This window comes from Lygodium microphyllum, chromosome 3, assembly GCF_053477565.2.
Source record: "Lygodium microphyllum isolate KBCC chromosome 3, Lygodium_microphyllum_v1.1.10, whole genome shotgun sequence".
NCBI lineage: Eukaryota > Viridiplantae > Streptophyta > Polypodiopsida > Schizaeales > Lygodiaceae > Lygodium > Lygodium microphyllum.
The window spans coordinates 2,588,509-2,612,051 of NC_141137.1; the positions used below are offsets into that span (position 1 = coordinate 2,588,509).

The 23,543-nt window shown below is 45.6% G+C and overlaps 1 protein-coding gene across 7 annotated transcripts in view; it reads right to left on the reverse strand.

Annotated features, from left to right (window-relative positions):
- LOC148038009 (ARM repeat superfamily protein) overlaps positions 1–23,543 on the reverse strand; it is a 144,986-nt gene that overhangs the window by 70,448 nt on the left and 50,995 nt on the right. The gene's annotated exons all lie outside the window — the stretch shown is intronic.

A 23,543-nucleotide genomic window follows, 5' to 3' on the forward strand; every position in this document is an offset into this window, starting at 1 on the left:
ATGCTTAGACTTTCATGTTACGCCTATGAAATTAGGGGCATATGCTCTCATTTTGGGGCAACCATGGTTGATTGGCATGAGATCTAGACAGGATTGGTGTACAGGCCCATTGAAACTCTATATGGACTAACCTACTCATAAGAGGGTGATTTTTGACATGAAGACAAGGTCTATCATTCAAGGTGGAGATGAGAGTGATGCTGAAAGAGATGAGACCAGTGATTCAGAAAGTTTTAGCATTGATGAAGAAGATAGAGAATCGGAATCTTGTTTACTTTCTAAAGACGTTGACCTTTTTGGGCTATCAATTCAAGGTCCAAAGGAAGAGTAAAAAACAACAAATCCTACACAAGAAATGTTTAATCTACAGTAGGAAATGCATAACCCACAGCAAGAAATGTGTGACCAGCAACAAGACATGAATGTTGGATTACCTAAGTTGATGGACATGCTGGGAAATGACTTGATTGATGATGAAAGAGCTAAATATTCAGCCATCTTTCAAAAATACCCATAAGCTATTTGTTGATGAATATTATCAACTGAGGGGTGTCAATATAACAGGGATGCTCTGATATCATGTCACAATAAGCGATAGTGCAGAGAGACTGTAGGGTTTACGGAGAATAACACAAAGTGTGTACGGCAAACATTGAGAGAGAAGAGAAACTCAGAAACACAAGAGGAACACAGTGATGATGCACTGAATTATGCCATGAGAAGAAAAGTTGATACAAGGGAGGCGAAGCTCAGAAGAGAAGTGTACTGTCTATTTGAATCAAGCAGTAGCACCCGTGGGAATCTCCATAGTGAAGGGAGTGAAGTGCGGTCCTCTGGGCAGTGGGCTATCGAAGTGATCACTCAAAGGTGAAGGACAGCTATCGAGGGAGTGAACTACAATTCTCTAATATTGTCAAAGATGAGGAAGATGATCATCGGTTGTCGAGGGAGCAAACCGCAATCCTCTAATGCCGAGGAGTAACTTGGATAGCAAGATGCAAATCCCAAAGTATCCAAGCTATCAAACACAAGGAGAGCAACCTAGATGCTGATGCTAGGTGGATAATGATGATGCTAAATGATGGAGGATGAGCTGGGCTACAAAAACACAAGTCTCAGCAACCACTGTGATAGACGAGTGACAACAGGTGATGGAAGAGCAATTAGGCTGCAAAAACGCACGTCCCAACAGCCCTGGTGATAGATGAGTGATGAAATCACTAAAGCTAGGTGATGGAGACTATCGCCAAAGGCTAGGATGCTGATGCCAAGCTGGAGATGATGACACCAAACAAGGAGAAGACCTCCAGACTAAGAAACGCAAGTGAAGGTGGAGCATAAAGGGGAACAGTGTTGATGCCAAGTAGAGATGGTGACGCTAGGTGGAGGATGCTCCAAATGCAAGGCCTGATGCTAGAACAAGGCGCCTGAAGCAAAAGTGGAAGGTGAAGAGAGCAACGAGCCACGAACCACAATGTCCTCTTAAAGGGATGTGAGGACAATGGAAGGGGCTGGTGAGAGAAGGGAAGTGGTGGTGGTGACCAAAGAAGGTAGTGAAGAATGACTGAAGAGAGAGGTGGTAAAGAATGAATGAAGTGACCGCCTAATAAGGCATAAGCTGTCCAGGGTGTCGCAGCACTGTGTGGGCACCCACTAAAAAAGTGGCCAAAATGTGGACACCAGCCCTTTTTGGGGCTATAACTGCGAAACCCTAAATGAAGTGTGTAAACTAAAGAAGTGGTTTCTCAACAAGGGATATCAATAGTATTGTGCATCACATCAAATTGAGAGAAGGATGTAAACCAATAGCTCAGAAGCTAAGAAGACTTGATACAATTCAAGAAAGTGTACTTAGAGCTAAGGTTCAAAAACTGTGCAGGCAGATTTACTTACCCCATTGATGATGTAGAATGGATATCTTCTGTTCTAATCAGACCAAAGAGGAATGGAAATGGAGAGTATGTGTTAATTTTAGGCCTCTCAATGTTGCAACCAAAAGGGATTACTATCCTCTTCCATTTCAAGACTAGATTTTTTATCAAGTAGCCAATCATGAGCTTTATAGTGTATGCGATGGATGTTCTGGATACTTCCAAATCAAAATAGCAAAGAAGAATCTGAAAAAGGCAGCATTCATTACTCCTTGGAGATGTTTCTATTACAAGGTAATGCCTTTCGTTTTGATGAATTGATATGCTAGCTTTCAAAGATGGGTTAGTAAGATACTCTCTCCTTTCATTGGGAAATCCCTACGAGTATTCATGGACGACTTCTACATAAACAGCTCTAGAGCTTTGCATACTGAAAATCTTGATGAGGTTAGCTAGATCAAGATGGAGGACAACTAAATCCTAATAAATGCAAGATTGCAAAAGGTAAAGTAATACTCTTGGGTCATGAAGTATCAGTTAATGGCATTTCACCTAAACCTAGCAAAGTTGAGGCTATGCTTCTTATAGATTCTCCAAAAATTGTAAAAGAATTAATGAGCTTTGTTCAATGGTATACGTAGTTAAAATATGGAAATCATATTTGATTCAAAAACTATTTGTAGTACTTACTACTTTCCAATTGCTGCCACAGGTTTTGCGATCTGCTGAAAATGCCCCAAGGGTAACTAAATGGCTATTGGTTCTACAAGAATTCGAATTTACTTGTCTGAATGAGGATACTGCAAGAGCTAATTTAGCTGACATTTTGACCTATCAAAAGCCTGCTGGAAGTGCAACTGTTATAAAACAAAAGTTTATCCCACATCCTAAGATTCATGAGGAAATGAAGGATAAAGATGCCACTTTGTTTTTTAATGGCAGCTATAGAAAAATGTTAAAAAGGGAAGGTTTGGGATTTGCTATTTTGAATGTTAAAGGTCAAGAAGATTTTTCAAGAAGTCAAGAAAGCAAGGAAATACAAAGCAATAATGAGGCTAAATATGCAAGTTTACATGTTGGTCTAAAACAATGTATAGCAAAAAGGGGAGTAATTAAGCAACTGTAGAACTTTCAAATTTGGCATATTAGCAAGGAGAGTAATACTAGAGCTAACTTACCTAGCCTATTAGTAGGAACATTAACACTAGAGCTGTATATGTGGAGGCCACTTTGGATTTGAGCTAACCAAAAGAAAAATCTTGCTAGCAGGACTTATGTGGCCTAGTTTGAGTGCTAATGTTGCTCACTCATGTAAAAGTTGCCATGCTTGTCAATCATTCGCTAAGAGGGTGTTGATTGATGAACCTACTAAAGCTATTGCTGTCTATGGGCCATTTGAGAAATAGGTTTGGATTTTATTGGAACTTTGCCAGGTACTAAAACTGGAAAGTCTTATATTCTTACTACAATTGATTATATGACCTAATGGCTTGAAGCAAAAGGCATTTGAAAATGTAAGAAAGAGAATGTAGTCCAATTTTTTATGGAGGATATATGTGTTAGCAGATATGTCAGTTCATGTGTGAGTATATGTATGCCATTTAGGACTAGGCACATTTAACTTATTTTAGGCATTTTTGTTGTGGCCATTTTATGCCAATTTTGGCATTTATGATGCCTTAATGCTGGCCGGCCAACATTTGTTTAAGGCCTATTTCACACCTATATATTGGGGCTCCTCCTCTGTAGTCATGGTTGTTGAGAAACCCTTCACCCGCAATTTGCGTTTTTTGTGTTTCTGCGTTTTGCGTTTAGGGTTTACAGCCCCAAAAAGAGGCGCCACCCTAGACTAACTATGCCTATTTATAGGCCACTCTCTCGTTCATTCCTTACGGCTGATCCTTCAGTCCGATACTCCCACACTCTCTTCGTCAATCTTCTGACACTCTCTCTCTGCCATCATCTCTCTCTCCTCTCCTACCACCATCTCCACACTGTCCTGGCGCCAACCTTCATCTCCAGTTGACTGCGTTTATGGTGACAGTGTGCTCCTCTTTAGCTGGCATCCATCCTCCATTGTTGGCGACGGCATCTTTTGTGCTCCTACACCTTGCGTTTGGAGTCCACTCTCTCTTGGCGTTAGCATCCGCCCTATCTAGCGTCATCCTCCACCCTTCTAGCAGCTCCACCTTCTTGCATTTGGCTGCCAGGGAGGTTTCTCACCATCTAGCGTCTCTCTCCAACACGCGTCACCTTCATCTAAGAAAATTGCACCTTGTGTTTGGTTCCTAGCTGCTTCCCATCCTTCTGACATCACTCCACACCTAGTGTTTCACTCCCAGAGGCTGTCTTCATTTGCGTTTTCAGCATCTGGCTCATTCTCATCACCTGGCGTCACTCCCAACAGCTAGCGTCACCTCATCACACTTGCGTTTGCAGACAGAGGCTTCATCGGCTATCTCCCTGCTCGTAGGTACCACTCTTCATCCCTACATTTGCAAATTCAGAGGCTCCTCACCCTTCGACGGCAGTCCCCCTACTCCAAATGGCACCTCCTCATCCTGCGTTTGCAACTCACATGCTTCTTCGGCAGTTTTCCTGAACTCCAAGGCTTCCTTTGTGCTACGCCACCCTTGTATCAGATTCACTTCATCAACATCATTCATCTTTCATCATCTTCTGTGTTACTTTTCTCTCTCAATGTTTGCCGTACACACTGTGTTTTCCCTCGCAACCCCTATTGTCTTTCTGGTCACTTAGTCATTTTGACATGGTATCAGAGCCGGAGGTGCTCAGAGAGCCACAAAGATCCTCCTCATCAGAGAAGACAAAGACTAGTGGCGGGTTCCGCATCAACATTTGATTTTTCTATCATTTCCCATGTGCATTGGGAGATATCCTTTTTCTCCCTCCCACCCTCCCTTCTCCAATTTGCCACCTCGGTACCATGGCGTCTCCACCAACAGATTGCCCTTCTACTAGGTGCTACTACTATGGCACAAATGGTCATCCACCAAAGATTGTCGACTTCGACCTTTGCTCCCCACCCCCCCACCCCCGTGAAGTATATGCGTTTTCCACCAAGCACTCATTGTGCCACCTCTCCTTTCTAGGCTAGAGAGATCGTTCTGCATCGGTTATCGAAGTATTATACTCAAGGCAATAAGCCGCAACCGATACGCACTAAGTCCTTTCGAGCACACAGAGGCTCTAAGACCTTATGAGGCGATAACCCTCCTGGAGACCACCCCACTGCGCGGAGGTTTCCCCCACCCGCTTCCGGGTACAGTGGCTTCCATAGCCCACATCTCCTCCACAGTCCACTCTCCTAAGAGCCCGTGACTGTTCCCCACCCTCTTCCACTCAGGTTCGAGAAGCCACTTCTGGGTACTTTTGGACTTCTTCCGAGCCCCAGATACCATCTTCGGCACAACCGACGGCACTTCCTTTGTCATCAAATGCTTCACAGTCTGTGAGCCATGAGCCATGAGTGGTTGGATTCCCTTTCTCTCTCAGACTAGGATTCAGAAGGGGATTTTCTTACTTCGCCCTCAAAGGGGGATTCCAATTCTTCTTCAGCTTCCAAGGGGGCTCCTCCTTCTACTCCTTCCAATTCAGAGAGGGGGGACCCTATGTGCCATGAAGTTCTTCACACACCACCACCTTTCACTTTCGAGGAGTGGCTCTCTTAACGCAAGATGAGAAGGTGCCACTTAAAGTAGGGAGACTGTCATCAAAGGTTGAGGAGCCTTTGAATTGCAAACACAGGGATGAAGAGTGGTACCTACGAGCAAGGAGACAGCCAATGAAGCCTCTGTCTACAAACGCAAGCCTGACGAGGTAACGCCAGGTGGTTAGGATGAGCCAAATGTTGAAAACACAGATGAAGATAGCCTTTGGGAGTGAAACACCAACTATGGAGTGACATCAGAAGGGTGGGAAGCAACCAGGAACCAAACGCAAGATCGAACTACCTCTAATGAGGGTGACGCCTATTGGAGAGAGATGCCAGATGGTGAGAAACCTCCTTGGCAGCCAAACGCAAGAAGGTGGAGCCACCAGAAGGGTGGAGGATGATGCCAAATAGGGTGGATGCTGACATCAAGAGAGTGTGGACTCCAAATGCAAGGTGTAGGAGGATAGAAGATGATGTCGCCAACAATGGATAATGGATGCCAGCTGAAGAGGAACACACTGCCACCATAAACACAGCCAACTAGAGATGAATGCTGGCACCAAGAGAGTGTGGAGAAGGTGGTAGGAGAGGAGAGATGATGGAAGAGAGAGTGTTTGAAGACTAACGAAGAGAGAGTGGGAGTGACGGACTGGAGGATCAGTCATAAGGAATGAATGAGTGGCCTATAAATAGGCACAATCAGTCTAGGGTGGCGCCTCTTTTTGGGGCTGCAAACCCTAAACGAAAAATGCAGAAACGCAACAACACAAGCTGCGGGTGAAGTGTTTCTCAACACCCCCTCTCATGCCCGAAAAGGGGGACCAAGAGAAGAGTGAGGTGGAGATGGAATGCTACATGCTCAAGAATGCTCATATATTAGGTGCCACTTGGAGAATGTCCCTCGTGGGAAAATTGTTTTCTTGCCCAAGCGCCCTAGTACAAAGATGATGAAAACATGCAATGCAAAGGAGAAATGTCGGACTTTGTGTGGTGCCAAGAACCATAAGGATATGCCCATACTCGATCTCAAGAGGTGGCTCCATGCTGACCAAGGGGTGAAGAAGATCCACCCGGTATTTTGAGAATACCACCTAAGGGAGACCTTTGAAGATAGTCAGGAGACTGAATGAGCTGTAGAACCTGAAACTCAACCTTAGGAGAGAAGCCACTAGCTCCGTGACTCCATGCTGGAAAGAAACTCAAAGGCTTCTTCAGCAATCTTCCTACAGTCCAAGGCTTCCTTTGTGCTACAGCACCCTTGTATCAGATTCACTTCATCACCATGATTCATCTTTCATCATCTTCTGTGTTACTTTTCTCTCTCAGTGTTTGTTGTACACACACACTGTTTTCCCTCGCAAACCCTAATCTCTCTCTGGTCACTTAGTCATTTTGACAATGGTAAGTCACCACCATCAGGTTCTAGTAAAGAGAGGGAGCTGGTGCTGGTTTTGGTGTTGGTGCCTTGATAACCAATCACTCACATTGGATCTGTACTGTTTCATATCTTGGTATATGGATTCTGTTTCCCGAGCATCTCTTTGCTTCTAAGTTCTTTGTGCAATGTTCTTTTCTTTTGCAGTGTTTCTCTTTTCCTTTGTCTCTTGTGTTCAATAGTCTATTAGAGCAGTTTTCCACACTTACATCACTACATTCACTTCTAACATGGTATCAGATTTCACGATCACAGTTCCTGCTGCCGTTTTCTCCTGGTTCGTGTCTGCATTATGACTTCCATCTCCCGCTTGGAACTATTCTTGACTGCTGCAACTGCTCTCCGTCCTAGGCGACCATCCTCTGCTAATTTTCAGACTGTTTCGATCAGCATCTTGCTGTCTGCCATCTGTGCGGGCTGTTTTAGGGATGGGGACTTGTTACTAACCCTTCCGCATTAGTATTTTGGGGACAGCAAGCTGAGGCAATCTGTTTTATATGCAGGTCGACTATATTTACCGCAGCTACTGTCTGTGTTTTGACTATTTGTTCTTGTACAAGGCTCGGCGACAATGTTTCCAGCTGGTTTTGGTTGTTTTTAGTCCGTCTTTTCACTTTGTGATACACTGCTTGGCTTTAGAGAGGGTTCATGTGCATTCGGTTATCGTGTTCTCGTCACTACACTCTGGTTACTATTGATCTTTTCTCTATTTGCTTTCTTTACTACTTTGAACTCATGCAATCCTTGCAAGTTTGTATTTTTGGTCTTCTTTTCTCCCTCAAGATCCCTTGCCTCTCCTCATCTTCTCTTATCTCCCTCATCATGGCTCCTCTAGCATCTCCTCCTAAAGGTCAACATGTAGACATTCTTCACTTGTCTACCAGTGTTATGTTGGAGTCTTGCTGTGTTCAGCTTCAAGTTTCTATGAGGATGCTATCTCTTGGTGCATCAGATGTTCCAATTTCAAAGAGGGGTGCCATAAAGCAGAAGAAAAAGAAGTCTCAATGCTCTTATTGTGGCAAGAAGGGACACATTCGGAAGGACTGCAGGACATTAGCAGCTTTACAAAAGGAGTAGGAGCGAAGTGGATGGTGACAAAGGGTGACAACTCTCTCAATACATCTTCCTCGTCTCCGCATCTAGGTTTAGGCTCCAACTATGTGGCCCCGACAATGGCTGCAAGGCCCTCCCTTCCAAATTGCTATTGTAGGTCATGTGGTCATCCCTCACAACTCTCTAGTGCCAAAGAGGAAGTGTGAGAGGGTGGTGAGGTGGGGCAATAGTGCCTCATCTATACATGTATACAAGTGCACAAGTTCCACAGAGGGATGTCCCTAACACATCGACCGAAGTATGGTAGCTTCAAATCTTGGAGCTGGGATTGACATCCAAGTTCATGATGAGCTAGTTCTTTGACAATGGACCGGATTGGCTCCTAGCCTAAGCTCACATGAGGGGACACTTTGGCAGTCTGGCTAGAGGTGGGGAATCCATGGTCCCATAAGTTCAAAGGCATTTTTGACAAGATGGTCTTGTGTGCTACTATGAGACATTGTTGACAAATATTAAGAGCTACTATGATTCTTCTTTGTTTTCAAGAGCTAGTACGATCGACATTGACATCAGATTCTCTCTGAGGCATCTTGGTGGTGGGCTAGCCACTCCCTACCTAGATATCCATGGTTATCTTCTGGTGGTTATTGTTGTATAGACTATGATGGGTTCTTATCATTGTATCATTATATTGTACCAGATCACCCATGATTTGAGAGAGGGTGTTAGCGAATATGTCAATTCATGTATGAGTCTATGCATGCCATTTAGGGTTGGGCACATTGTACTTATCTTAGGCATTTTTGTTGTGGTCATTTTATGTCAATTTTGGCATTATTGATGTCATAATGCTAGCCAAGTAGCATTTATTTAATACCTATTTCATGCCTATATAATGGGGCTCCTCCTCCTCAATCATATTCAATCACCACCTTCAAGTTTTGGTGGAGAGACAGAGCCGGTGTTGGTGCCTTAACAACCGGTGACCCACCTTGGATCTATATTGTCTCATTTCTTGGTAAATGGATTCCACTTCCCGAGAATCTCTTTGCTTCTGAGTTCTTTGTGCAATGTTATTTTCTTTTGTAGTATTTCTCTTTTTATTTTTCTCTTGTGTTCAGCAATCTATTATAGTAGTTTTCCACACTTCCATCACTGCATCCACTTTTGACAATATGCTACAGGTTTGGGATACCATAGGAAATAGTAGCAGATCAAGGTCCCATTTTAGAAATAAGCTAGTTGAAGAAGTGTCAAGGACGTTAGATCTGAAGCATAGATTTGCTACCCCTTACTACCCTCAATGCGATGGGACTTTGCAAAAGATTCTCTTTAAACAAGTGAAAGACCATCCAGAGGATTGGGACAAGCACTTATATCAAGCTTTATAGGCTTGTAGGACAATTCAAAAGATGAGTATACGTTTCTCCCCCTTTTTATTTGGTACATGATCAAGAGGCTAAAATGCCTACGAATATCATGTTTCCCATAATGGAGTTTGCAAGAAGATGTCAACTAGATCAACTAGGGTTAGAAGTTGACAAAGGACTGGCATTGCATACACTACAGCTAGATAGACAACAAGCAATGGATTGTTATGCGGAACAAATTTTGAAAAGGAAGGAATGGTTCTTTTTTTTTCCCAGTAAAAATGTGGCTGATTATATTACTCAAAAAAACTGATTACAACGGAGTGCTCATGCTCAACAGACTAGCTAGAGCTGATGAAAGTCACAAGTATATCATAAGTATATCATGTATACAAGCCTCTCAAGGTGGTTTAGGGGGGATGGGGGCAAGAAGCCATGGAGGGGGGGGGTGTATCGCCATCTGGGGCTGCCTATCTGCGTCAGGAAAAACAGGTCATGGCCGCCCCAAGTGCGCATGAAATGACATCGGAGCTCCTGACGAGCCCTGGAATCGCCCTGCACCTACTCCCATTGACCGCAGAGGGAGTGAATGATGGAGGTCCAGAGCTTTGCTAAGGACACTTATACTAAAAGTCTCTCTCCGCTGAAAGCCTTTGCCTTCCAGATATCCCAACCAGTAAGACTCCCTATGATCTCCCATACCTCAGAGCGGTCTACAGTGGGCTCCAGTACCTGGTGGATGGGTAGAGCCTCAAAACCGACCATTGCGCACGACCCTGTCTCAATAAAGAATATCGTGTCCTACATCCCGGCCTCATACAGAAGATGGCGACCCTGGCTGACTGCTTGCCAGCAAAAAGCTCCCCATGAGATACATCCAAGGTTGGGTGCTATACGGCGAAGGATGCGGCATGCACCTCTCCACACAAGCTGCGCCGCCTCACGCGACCAAAGGCAATGCTTTGGTGTTTCCAGAGGCTACTGTGTGCAGCACATACAACCTCCCTCCTTGGGGCAAGCCGACTTCCCACCGCCAAGCCTCCATGTGCCACCAATCATAAGAAATACAATATCCTCCTCGGCCTCCAACTATCCCATGGGTGACACCACAAGGTCCGTCGGAAAGGCTCCATAATCCCGTACTCCGCCCAATGCCTGCTATGTGACAGCGCCCAATCCATATCCTCCTACATCAGTACATGTCTGTCAATCCTGGCAATGTACTCCAGGAACCTTGGCGGCTCCTTGGTGACTGCTATGGCCGACCATAGCCACTCTCCCGGGTCCCACTCGAGCTCATCAAGTGGCCTACCCTCCCATATCGAGAGGCGCCACTCCCTAAGCTCCTCCCAAAAGACAAAAGGGTCCAGCCGCCATGTCTTTCCCTGAAGGCCTATCACCCGGATCCTCCTCCATGAAAGAACAGCCATCCCCTCATCCTGTTGCCCTCTATCAAGGGCCAAACGCCCCCCCTCCTGTATGGTGAAGAGGGTCCCAGGTGGAGCATCGCCCACTCTACGTGCCACCTGTAGGGGGATGCGTGCTGGTGAAAGCCTAGCGGCCCATACCTCCCCAAGCTCTATCGGCTCTCGTCTCGAGCGAGCAAGCCACTCCTGAGGTATTGCTGCATCTATCTCCCTTCTCCTCAGCTCCACTCCTCTCTTGCAGCCTGATACTCATTGCGGCACCGTCCATCATCCTATACACCTCACGCCATGTCCTAATGGTACGAGCCAGGCCGGCCTCCCAACCAGCCCACTGGATGTGGGGGCGCTCGCCCATCTGTGCCCCTTCTCGATCTTTGACCTGGGGGTTCCAAATCACCGGCTGACAATCTATCTCCTCCTGGCAACCTCGGGGTTCTGGATTAGGGCCTTACAGAGGCCCTGTCACACGTGGAGCGAGCTGCGTAGAAAAGGTGATCTAGGCGGGGTGATCTGGGCTGACATGATGATCCATCTCAAGGATGGCCTCCACTCACTGCCAAGCCTCGGTCTACAGTCCTGAAGACCCTCCTACAATAGGACCTTCCATGTCTGCCCTCCTGGTGTGAGGCCGCGGACAACTAGCTTGCCCAAGAGGGCCATACTCTCATACTCTGGATCTATGATCCCCAAGCCTCCCTCTGATCGATGCCGTATGATGGTCGCCCACGCCACCATGGCCCTGGAATCCCTGGAGCCGTCTAACCCAGACCAAAGGAAATTCCGCACTATGCAGCAAAGCTGCACTACGCAGGATGAGAAACACCAATACGAGGCGATGTACCAGGCCGTCGCTAGGACCTGGTTAACCACCAAGGCTCGGCCTGCTAGTGAGAGACGAGCCATGCTCCAGTAGGTCAACTTGCTCCGAATAGAATCGAGGACTGGAAGAAACTGTTGGGCGGGAGTGATGTTGAGTCCTACCTGGAACCCTAGGTAACGGACGGTCTGCTCACCCATCTAAATCCCAGGTGAATGCCCCACTCCATGCTGGAGTCCGGGTCTGTAAGGAAACCAATTGACTTTCGCCAATTGATTTTCGCTCCTGCTGCAGAACAGAACACCTCAAGACCCAACCTCACTCTCTCCAGCATCAACTCATTGTCCTCTATGTAGAGTGTTGTACCATCTGCATACTCTAAGTCTAACAGCTCAATCTCCTCTCTCACGGAAAGTCGGAGGCCGCATAATCCGTTCACACATGACCTGAGAAAATGAGACATCACCTCTGCAAAGAGTAGGAGCAGGTACGGGGCCAAGGGGCAACCCTACCGCCGAACCGATCTCTCCAGCCGAAACTCCTCCCCTCGCCTATCACCTACGAGAACCCTGCTAGTGGCCGATCTGTAAAGTGCAGAGACCCCGCGAATCCAAGCCTGGGGGAGACCCAACCTCTCTATGGTGCCCTCTAGGAAATCCCACTCCACCCTGTCATAAGCTTTCTCCAAGTCCAGGAGTAGTATGGCTAGTTTTTGCCCACTCTGTCGTCTCAAAGAAGGTGAATACATTGTCGAGGATGCTCCTATCGTGGACAAAGTCTGCCTGTGTATCATGAATGATGCCTGGAAGCATGGAGCGTAGTCGCCTACCAATCATCTTTGCCAGTGCCTTATAGGCCACTGACAAAAAGGTGATCGGTCTCCACTGGGAAAGCTCCAACCGGTCTCCCCCTTTGGAAAAGACTAATAAGGCCTGTCGAAAGGCTCCCGAGTATGTCCTGAAGTGAAAATCTCTTGGAAGGCCATCAGTAGGGGGTCCTTCACCACTTCCCAGTGGGTAGTGAAAAAGACCTTAGAGGGGTCATCCTCTCCCGGGCATTTCTACCCGTCTTGTGTATGAAAAGCCTCCTCCACTTCCTTCTCTATGAGGGGGGCTAGGAGAGAGCGTCCCATCTCCTCTGAGAGGAGGGACGGGATGTGATCCCATACCTGTTGCTGCCTATGTCGTTGTCCTCTAGCTGAGGCTATCTCCTACTGAAACATGTGATTGTATTAGTCGGTGGCAATCTCCATCACCTCTCGTCTAGGCTAGAGCAAGTCCTCGCATACCGATCTCAAAGGCTATGTATCTGCTCTCTTGAGGTGCGAGGCTGGTGCGCCTGGAAAAACTCCCTGCACATCGTGTCGCCCTTCCATGCCCAGAAAGCTGCTGAGGTGCGGAAAGAGAACTCTTAGCACCTATCCTCTAGACCAGCAATGGCTGCTCGCGGGCGCACAACCTGTGCCTCTTGTAATAATCTCTACGTGGCTGCAAGGTCCCGCCAGAGTGCTCTCTCCTCCTCCCAACTCTATTGCCTGGCTTGTATGGCTACCCCTTAGCAAATTCTGCTCAACTCGGCTAGGACCTCAGCAACCTCCTCTGTGATCCAATCCCTCTTGCCCCACTCTCTAATCCAAATATGCTCTATCTGTCTTGTCACCTCCTCCCTCCTATAAATCGAGTCAAGGATCCAATAAGATCATGTGTCTAAGGCAGATGCTCGGGGATCTAGTGTCAAGAGAACCGGGCAATGATCAAACAACGTGATGCTTGCCAACTGCTCGATCTAGCCTCCACGAGAGCCCCCCCACTCTCCCACATAAAACCTATCCAACCGCTCCAGCAAGACTCCACCTAGCCGCCTGTATCCCCAAGAGAAGTCCAGCGACCTTTCCCTCCTTTGGAAGGCAAGGTCTCTCCAAGCATCGCGTGCTCCTATTGCCAGTAGAAAGACCTCCCATGCCTCCTGCTCCTCCCCAGCCATGCCCTGGTAGTTTCTGTCTCTGCTCTGCTAGTCCTCCAAAGCCTCCCAGTTGTTGAAGTCTCCTCCAACGATCGAGGAGTCCGCCTCTGGGAGTCCATCCGCGATCTCCACCCACAACCTGCTACGTCCCCTAACCTCCATAGGGGCATAGACATTGAGGACTCCAAGGCATGAGTCCCCAAAATCCAATCTGATCCATAGATCCCTCCCTGCCACTATCATCCCGTGCTCTCGTACATAGGCAGGGAGACTCGGGCCAATGGAGATGCATACGCCTCCACTCCTGCCATAGTCACCTATGGCGTGCTCCCAGTAAGTGTGCGAGCTGCCCAGGAGTACCTTCCCTACCCATTGGGCCTGGGTGAGAGTGAGCTTGTGCTCTTGTAGAAGTAAGATGTCGATCCGTCCGACAAGGGCAGGGTGCAACTCCTGCTGAACAATCAACTTCCTGGAACAACGTGCCCCACTGTAGTGGAGGCTATTCACATTTCAGGATGCAAGGCGTAAGCTCATGGGGAAACCTGTGACTGTCCAAACAGGCATCTATTCGGTATGGAGACTGCTGATGAAGAGGAGAAACTATGGAGCATACAAGTACGCTTTCCCGCAAGTCTGGATGGTGAACTCCAATCTCCCATGGTGGCCCTCGGCCAGACCATAGGGGTGATAGATGCTCCAGGTGGTACTATCAATGCATCTATCAGCCATGCTGAGGGTCGTGACTCTGTACACTAGTAGAACCGGGCCGCCTATGCCAGGGGCCACTCGATCATATCCCTTGGAGCTCTCCACCGTGGAGGGGCTCGGAAGATGATGGTCAAGTGTGGGATCTCGGCACCAACCCACCAGTGAATGTCCATCATGCAACCATGCCACTGTTGTGCAAACAATGCTAGTCCTTCTCCCATCCACTGGGAGATGTGGTCCGCTACCTAACTCTTCAACTCCTCTATCTGTGTCGCCATCTAATCCCCTAAATGAGAGAAGAAGGAAAAAAGTGTAGTTTGGTCCATCCCCGACGGTGCTAGTAGATGGACCTTGCCCCTCCTTGACTTACGAACCACGAAGATCCCTACCTCTAGAGGTAGTGAGAACTCTCCACACTCCGCAACTCTCAGGTAGGACTAGGAGCCACTGCGGAAGAACTCCTATGGCAACAGCTGTGTCTATCTCGGGAAAGTGTAGCAAGCAACAAGGACAGAAGAGCTCGTAGCTGTGTGGAAGGGTGAAAACTGTTGGTGCAAGGAGGATATCGGCGTCTGTGGCTCCTCAGCTCTCATGGGAGGAGGGGGGGTGGATCTGGGGGGCATCACCTCAACCAGGTGCGGATCAAGGGGGGAGAGGCGCTGCAGGATGCTCCGCCAAGGGGGCGTCGCTCACCCTCCTGCTCCCTGCTACCAAGGCTACGTCTGAGGAGCTGGCTGCGGCCCCCCCTGCCGTCTCCCTCTCTGTCGTCTCTAGACCTATGTGAAGCCGTCAGCGTCCACCTGCCGGCCCATCAGCGGAGCTGCCTTGGCTCCGAAATGTGTGCAATTTGCTGCCTAATGCCCAAAGTCGTAGCAACGCAGGCACTGCCCCGGTTGCCCAATCACAATGACCTGTTGCCTAAAGAAGTAACCTCCTACCTCAATATCCAAGAACTTTTGTATATTTTTTGTCTTTCATGGCCACCCCTACCTTTGGGACTCCTACGGCTGTCACTGCAAAAGCGAAGGAGGTAGGAAGAACTGTGCCAAAGAGCCATCCAAAGTCCTCCACTAGCTGGCGGTACTCTACCGCCAGTCCGAGGAAAAGTAAGGTGATTGGGTGTCTGAGAAATCTGTTGTGGAGCACAAAAGTCTCCATCGTGACGCCGCTATACCAGGAAACCATGTAAATGACCCCCTTCATGGAGGCATAGGACGAGCTCTCCACTAACTCCCGAGATGCGTCCGCAGCGGTGAGTCGAACCATGAAGATCCCTCGGCCCATGAGGACTGCCTCCACGATCTGTGTTGTGCCAATGAGCAATGTGGAGTGAAGCCAATCTCGCAGTGGGCCCTTGCTGGGGAGTGTCCAACTGCATGACCAAATATCGTTGTTTCTTTAAGCTCCAACTCTGTGGCCCGGACAGCTAAGAGTTGTTCCTCAGAAAGGACAACACGCAAGGTTTTTGACTAGGGGGCACTCCCCGAGTGCGCTGGCGTCTAACCAGAGGTTTCTATTGCGTGTCCCTACTCAGAACCTACCTATCACGCTGCTGTGCTACCAAAGAGGGGGAGTTGCTACAGGGGGAGGGAGAAACTGCAGAGAGGGGAGGGGGAGGAAGTTGCTATTGTTGTTGCCGGTGGTGTGTCCATCTAACAGGAGGTCGGGCCTCAAGGCACAGGGACAGGGCCAAGTAGGGCAGGCGCAGGGCTAGGGCCACGCAGGGTGGGCACAGGCAGAGGAGGGACAGGGCGGACACAGCAAAGCAAGCTAGGGCGGCGGAGCGGAAGTGCAAGGGGCGCGGAGGGGGGGGGGGGGGGGGGGGGGAGGAGAGGGGTGGAGGGCTAGCAATAGCAATGGTGTTGAACGAGGCAAGAGGGGGCTGGCGATGGTGACAGAGGGGAATAGCAGGGGCAGGCGCTGTGAATCCCACGAGGGGGGGGGGGGGAGGGGAGGTGGTGAACAGTCCGGGGGCGGGGTAGCTTGCGCGAAGTGATGGGCAGCCGAGTTTTTCAGCCAAAAGGGTTTACATACACTTTCTTTACTTGAAAGAATTGATGTGAAAAACTCAAAGCTTGACTTTTTAAGAAAGAAATGGTTCAAAGCACAAATGAAGAGAAAGGACCTTAATAAGGAAATGTTAGTCATGAGATATGATAGCTGTTTGGATTCTACTTTTCAAACTAAAATCCAAGTCAAATGGAAAGGACCCTTTATCATCGAGCAAAAGTTCAAAAATGGTACTTATTTGTTACAAGATCTAGGTGGGACAGTTCATAAAAGCAAGATCAATGGGTTTCGTCTCAAGAAATACATTTGGTGAATCACGTAAACACGGATGTTGTAAGTAGTATATATACAAGTTGTAGAGTAGCTTGTTATGTTTAGTAGTTTTGGACAAATTTGGTATTCTAGAATTTGGTGTTAATCAAAAGGTTCTGAATGATGAATAGCGTGCTCAAAGTGTACTATTACACCTAATGAGAATCCCTACCAAGTTTGGTAGTTAACCAAGCAAGTATACGGGAGATATACGCTCTAGAAGCTTGATCTATAGTAGACTGCATGCAAAAATGTAAAATTGCAAACTCAAGGATCCAAGTTAGGGATCAAAAGTTATGAGCAGTTTTGTGACTAGGTGTCCTAATTGACAAGATTTTGGAAGTCAAAGCATGTCTTTGTCAAAGTTGGTTTGGATTTTTAAATAAAGGTTTGTTCACACTGTGTTCCAAACCAAGGGGTGGGCTAATCATGGTGTGTGAAAATGCTTAGCCGTGGGAATGTCACCACATGAGGACAAACTGACAAGTACTAAAAATGGTACTCGTTTGACTTTCAAAGCTTTCCCATAGCAAGTCATATCAATGGATGGGAGTCTTAAGTGGTAACTCGCATGTTTGCCACATGTTTTTGTCACTTAGTTTTGAAATGCATTCCTGCTGAAGGAAATACCGTCTTGCAAACAAGATTTGCAGTCCCGATGCCGTACTTGGGATCCTGAGTGGAATTTTAAGCATTTAGCAGCATGTTTGCGACTTTGCATGAGGAAGGAACCTTAATAAAAGAGGAAAAATGTGGGAGAGGGTAAAAAAAGACAAAAAACACAGAAAGAGGAGAAGAGATCTGCAATAGGTGATAGAAGATTGTGTGGTTTTCAAAACTGATAGCGATGGGCTAAAGAATGGGGTCATGGGGTCAAATCCATTGCTGTAATTCCTCTGTTCTCCGAATATAGCAATAAGGTTTTGATTTCAGCCTCTCTTTTCCTTTCTCCTACTGAAGGAAGCGTGGCGAGTGCATTCCTTTGTTAGAGGAGGTGATGTCGATAAGAGAAATAGTAGGAGGGTTGTTTTGCTTTGTGTTATTGATGGTATATACAGTGCATCAAATGTTTCTCACTAGTTAGAGAAGGAATGCACTGCGTCAGATGTTTCTCATCAATTAGAGAAGGGAAATGGGAGTTTTTGTGATCAAAGGATTGGTATGTCATAAAAATCATGTACTGTTGTTAAAGGCTGAACATACGACTTGAGTTAATGAAACTTCGAAGGATTCACAACAGCAAAAGCAATGAAATTCCATGTTTCTTTTGGAATGAAAAGACGTTTTCATGTGGCTATGTTTCATACTCACATAATGGAAGTTTTATGCATCTCCGAAGGTTCTATAGGCCTTGAGAGCTTTGTGGTGTTTTATTTGGAATATGCTAAAATACATGCTTGTCCATGTTGGTATACAGATCTAAAATTAAAAATAGTTTGTTACCCGCAATCCTACAGTTTCGCAATTCCACAATCCCTACAATGGTATTCACCACTCCACAGCAGGTTCTGAAGCTCTACAATGTGTATCTGGGAAGAATATTCTGAAATATATGTATTTATATTTGAAATGGAAAGAGAGAATTTGCTGCCCGCAACCTTGTGTTTTCCGTAGTCCCACAGTACCTACAACGGCAGCACCTGCAGCAAACTTTGAAGCTCTATAGATTTATCAGGGGACGTGCTGAAATATATGTTTTTATGATGGAATACATGTACATGACTAAAAGATGCAATTTGCTGCCTGCAGATCTAAAAACTTTGGAGCACTCCGCATTACGTGCAGCAGCACAGTTACCTGCAACAGCAGTTATCTGCAACAGGTCCGCTCATAAAAATGAGGAGACCAGTAAATTTGAACATTTCGGCTGTTATAATGCTGGATTGAGCTCTCGATTGAAAGAAATTGATGCAGGGAACCTTGTTTTGCCTTTTATGGCGTTGATCTAAAAACTTTTGTTAAGAGAGTTTCTTGGTTTTTGTCCTATGGTGTTGTCTTGAGAGTCAATAGAGGCCGACCACCCAATTCACCTACCAACATCACACCTCTAAGCTCAAAAACTAGAATCAAAAAGTGGTATATACCCAAAACAACTCGTGTTTATAGTCCTTTCGAGGTATTTCGTCTTCTAAGCTCATGTCCAAGCGTCAAAATGGCCAACAAATGTCAACTTCTTGAGCTAACAACTAGACATGTCCAAGCTCCTAAATGTTGTCCTCTAGGATTGAGCTATGTTCAAAATAGGTCTTGTTTACAATCCTTTAAAATTTTCAAGATTTTTGGCTTTCTCAAAACTTATGTCAAATTTTAAGGATAAAGGATGCTTTTAGAAAGCTTCCTTTGAACTAGTTTTTCTAGCAGCATCTCCAAAGTCATGTTGGGAAGGAGAATGAACTTTTTGTTGAGTCACCAAAATCGCTTGTATTAACTTTAATTGTCATGCATTAATGTCTAATTTTGCTCCTTTAAAAAGCCCCAAAAAAAGTGTTACATATGCTAAAAGGCTTTATTTATTTTGAAAGGGACTGCCATTGAGACCATCTCTTATCAGAAATTCAAAGGAAGCTAGATGATTGTGAGAGGTGAGAGAATGCACAGAGAAGCTCAGCTGAGAGTATAGTTGACAATGAAGAGACTGTGTGAGAGTGAAGGCACAACTCCCAAGGCAATAATCAAAGAGTGTAAGATACTAGTACAAAAGTACAACCCTTAAACCTTAGGGTTGCTAAAGTGTGTTCACACCCTAAAGGTGTAAAACACCACAAGTGCCAAACTATGTAACACAGGCACATAAAATAAAAAGGAATAAATCTGGGGGAAAAACCTCTCGTAAGGAGAGTAGAAAGTGCCCCAATGTCCTATCGAGGATCACTGACACACCTCTATGAGCATAGGCACGAGTCAAACCCAACAAAACCCCTTGGAGTGAAGAGTGATCAATATACAATGATCATCCACCAAAGGAAATCAAATTTAAAGCATTGTGAAATGCTTCAAATTTGTCGCGAGGAAGACTACTTCAACCGTATTGGTTGTCTCCTTTCCTTTAGTCTTCACAGTGCCATTCTTTTCATCTACCTTTTTGACACGACAATTTACAATTGCATATCCTTTCTTCTTGCAGTAGAGCACTCTCTTTGAAACTTTTTCTTACCACCCTTCTTCTTTTCATCACCGTTGGTAGAGGAATCACCTTTGCCTTTTGCATTGGCAGAGAATGCAACATCTCCACTACTGCTACCTTCTCGAGCTTTAAGCCTCAACTCCTCCATTAATAGTGCACAAAATTCTTCAAATGTCAAAGCTTGAGGTCTCACCTGAGTGTTTAGGGCAATTACCAATCCATCAAACTTTAATAGACAAATCCGAAGATACCTCCGAGCTAGCTCCTCACTAGTCTTTTGTATCCCAGCACCAACCATCTAGTCACGCAGATTCTTGATCCGAGTGATGAATGCTTCAACTACCTCTCCTTTAGCAAACTTCTCTGTTCCTAGTTGATTCTCCAAGTTCTAAATCCTTGTTTGATTTCACCTTTCATACTAACTCCTTAGTACATTTCAAGCCTTTGATGCCTTGGTTGTGTGTTGAATCAAGGTCAAAACACTATCAAAACAGCTTGTAACTAAGGCACACAGTGCATCTTCATTCCTTCGTTTCCAAGCTCGTAGAAGATCACCTTTGGAGGAATCATAACACTCGAATCTGATGGGTCGGAGATGGATTGTGGTTCTAGGTCAATCCAGAGCACATCTCTAGAAGCTCATAAAAATCAAGGATAGTTATGATTTTAAACTTCCACAAAGTATAGATTGTACCATCTAACTTGCCTTCACTAAAGGTTGGTGGACGAATCCTCTGTGTTTGAATTGCAAATACAACAACAACACCATTTGATACACCAACACCACTACTTAATGCAGCAGACGACATTTCTCCTCTTCGCTATTGAAACCCTTGCCTCTCACGTACTCTTCACTCCTCAAAGCCCCCTATCCTCTGATACCATGTTAGAAACTAGGTGGGGACCCTTATACCTCCCCTTCCCGAGAGGCCATTCATCCTAGTATTGTTCACGCCAATGCACACTTAACTGGATGTTTTCCATAATTGGGCTAGCCATCTAGCCCCCAAAACTTTAAGGTGATGGATGACCTCTGGTCTATCCAAGTATGGAAATCTTCCTCCATTTGGCCTAGGATTCGAACCTAGTCTCAACTCATCAGTACTACACTGATAGTGAGCTAGTTTTCTCTAGCAAGTGTGGATTGCATTTCCAACACAAGAACGCAAAAGTAAACCTCAATTTGACAAAACAAACATCAGAAAACAAGCTGAGAACAATAACCAAAAGCTCCTAGCAGCATAGATAACAGGTTTCCAAGACTTGAACTAGCACTCCATGAGGCTCTGAGAAGAGGCATTCCATCCACTGTTTTGGGTTGCAGCAGCCCCTCTGATCTTGGATAAGGCGAAAGACCCAAACTACAACTAAGCGAGGTGATAAATAGAAAACCGTAAAATGGGCTATCTACCATGTGGAAGAAGCCTCAACCGTGCTTGGTCCTACTAGCAGCTAAACAAGTGCATATGGCTAGTGGATGTGTGGTCCTATAAGTCCATCCTATACAAAATGGATAGGCACGTGTCATTGTGTGGTAGGTGTCTAGAACAAGTGCATCGCATGCAGAGTATAGGTATAAATATATGATATTCTGTGCAGATGTTGCACATCTGACTCATGGGGATGCATTTTGGGAGTGACACACACACAATCCCATGACTCTTGATCACACTGGAATACAACTGCTTTGTCTGGAAGATCATGTACAGAAGTTGATTGACATGAATTATTCACTTAGGAACTCAACAAGTACACAGACAAGCACACCTACAACATTATGAACATAGTATGAACTTGATTCTACAAAACAATTTGGAACTGAGAACGATAGAGAACCGGAGCTTAAAAAGTTTTGAACAAGAGGAAAACCCCACAAATTGAGAACCAAGGAAATTCCTGTTCTTATCTCCAAGAGAGAAGGAAAGTTTTCAGTTCCAAAATGTACACTCACATTTGCATAAGTTTCAGTCACACAAATATCTGATATAACTGATATTCATCAACTCTTCTTTTCTTTAAAAGAAACTTGTTTAAGTTGGTTAAATAGATCCCAAAATTGGTCTCAGTAAGAGATCTAAAACAAGTCCTCCATCTTTAGAGAGTTTTTGTGAGTTTTTGTTTTCCAGTTTCGTGATTTTAGAACAACTAAACAGAACACTTTTGTTATTGGCTTTGATAGTTCACCAGAATTTTCTCTTTAACTGTAGGCCAACCATGATGACTTGTAGATGATTGTAAAATCACTAACATTCAGACTTCTAAATCTGCTAAAACTCTGGACAACTGTTAAGTTCTCAAACTTCAAAGCAAGATAATATGGATGAATTCCAACACGACCACGAAGAAAAGAAAACTTTTTTTCTTTAAAAAGAAACACAAAATCTCCTACAGATGATAATCAACATTGTGGTAAATAGGCATAGTACAACTTCCTACTACATGAAAAGCAAAGAATGAGCCGGATCAACAACTCCCTCACTATCTACTGAAAGAAGGTATCTAAAGCTAAAAAACATATTGAGTGTGATGGTCCATAATAACAAACCATACGGAGTATCCCTGACTGGAAGAAGATTCCAGAATCCCAAATGTGTAAGAAGGTAGTACACCTATTCATGCACTCTGCATCTCCCATTCGGCTCTCAGAGTATGAACAATCTCTCTCCAAATATAGGTGAGGATATCCAGAGTAGAGACATCCTACTGATTTATAGCCTCACTGCATCTCCCTGTCCAGATATATCAAGCAATAATGCTGCAAATGAACTCCCATTTGCAGCAATGTCCTACGGTCCTGACTAATAAAAGAGCGGGGATGACCCTCTACTACTGAGGGCTATGGTCCCTTGGAAGGTCTCAAATCCACAAGCATGTCCTCTTATCTCTGACCCATGCCACTGCTACCACGTTGCTACCATCTATGCATGAGTACATTGACAAACACTCTAAGGACTCTATTCCAAAAATCCTAGGCCCTAGGACAAGTCCCAAATGCAACGTGTCACTGTTTGCTCTATCACACCGCACCTTGGACGCTGTTGGAGTTCTAGCTAAACTCAGACAAATGCCTACTACCAGACTCTCACTCCCAGATAACCAAAGGAAGAGTGTGACTTCCTTGGCCTAAGGCTTTTCTCCAGTCTCCACAAATGTATCAGAAAATGCTGAGAAATGACGTGCTTAACCGATAGTGAACAGCCTCTAGGATAATCGTGACCTTGCTTCTTTGAATCCTCCTCCCAACCTGGTCATCATCTGGCCAGGACATTAGCAGCCCAGCTAGACTGTAGCTTTGAATGTTATCATTCAGCCAAGGTCCAGAGACAGGGTGGAGATCATTAACCTGGATTGCCAACATAGAGCTTTGAATGATGGCCACCCGAGCAGAATAAAGAAGCTTGAATGTTATCATTCAGCCAAAGGTCACAGGCAGAGTTGGGATCATTAACCTGGATTGCCAAAATAAAGCTTTGATGGTCAAAATTACTATTAGGGGCCTCCTCCCAACAAGTAAAGAGCCTTAGAAGAAGCTAGTACCTTGGAAGTTGGAACAGAATAGACCAGATCACTGGCAACTGGACATTAAAAGTATTCTATGATTACATCCTACAAAAACACATAAGATCTGACCACTGTGTTTTCTAACATGGCCTAGAGGCTTGTGGTGAGGTAGGCACTCAGCCTCTTAGCTCTAGCTCATCTTCTCTTTGCACTTTGCGTGATTAGAATCAGGTTTTAAGTTCAATATATTCAACTATCAGAATATCATGAGTCAACC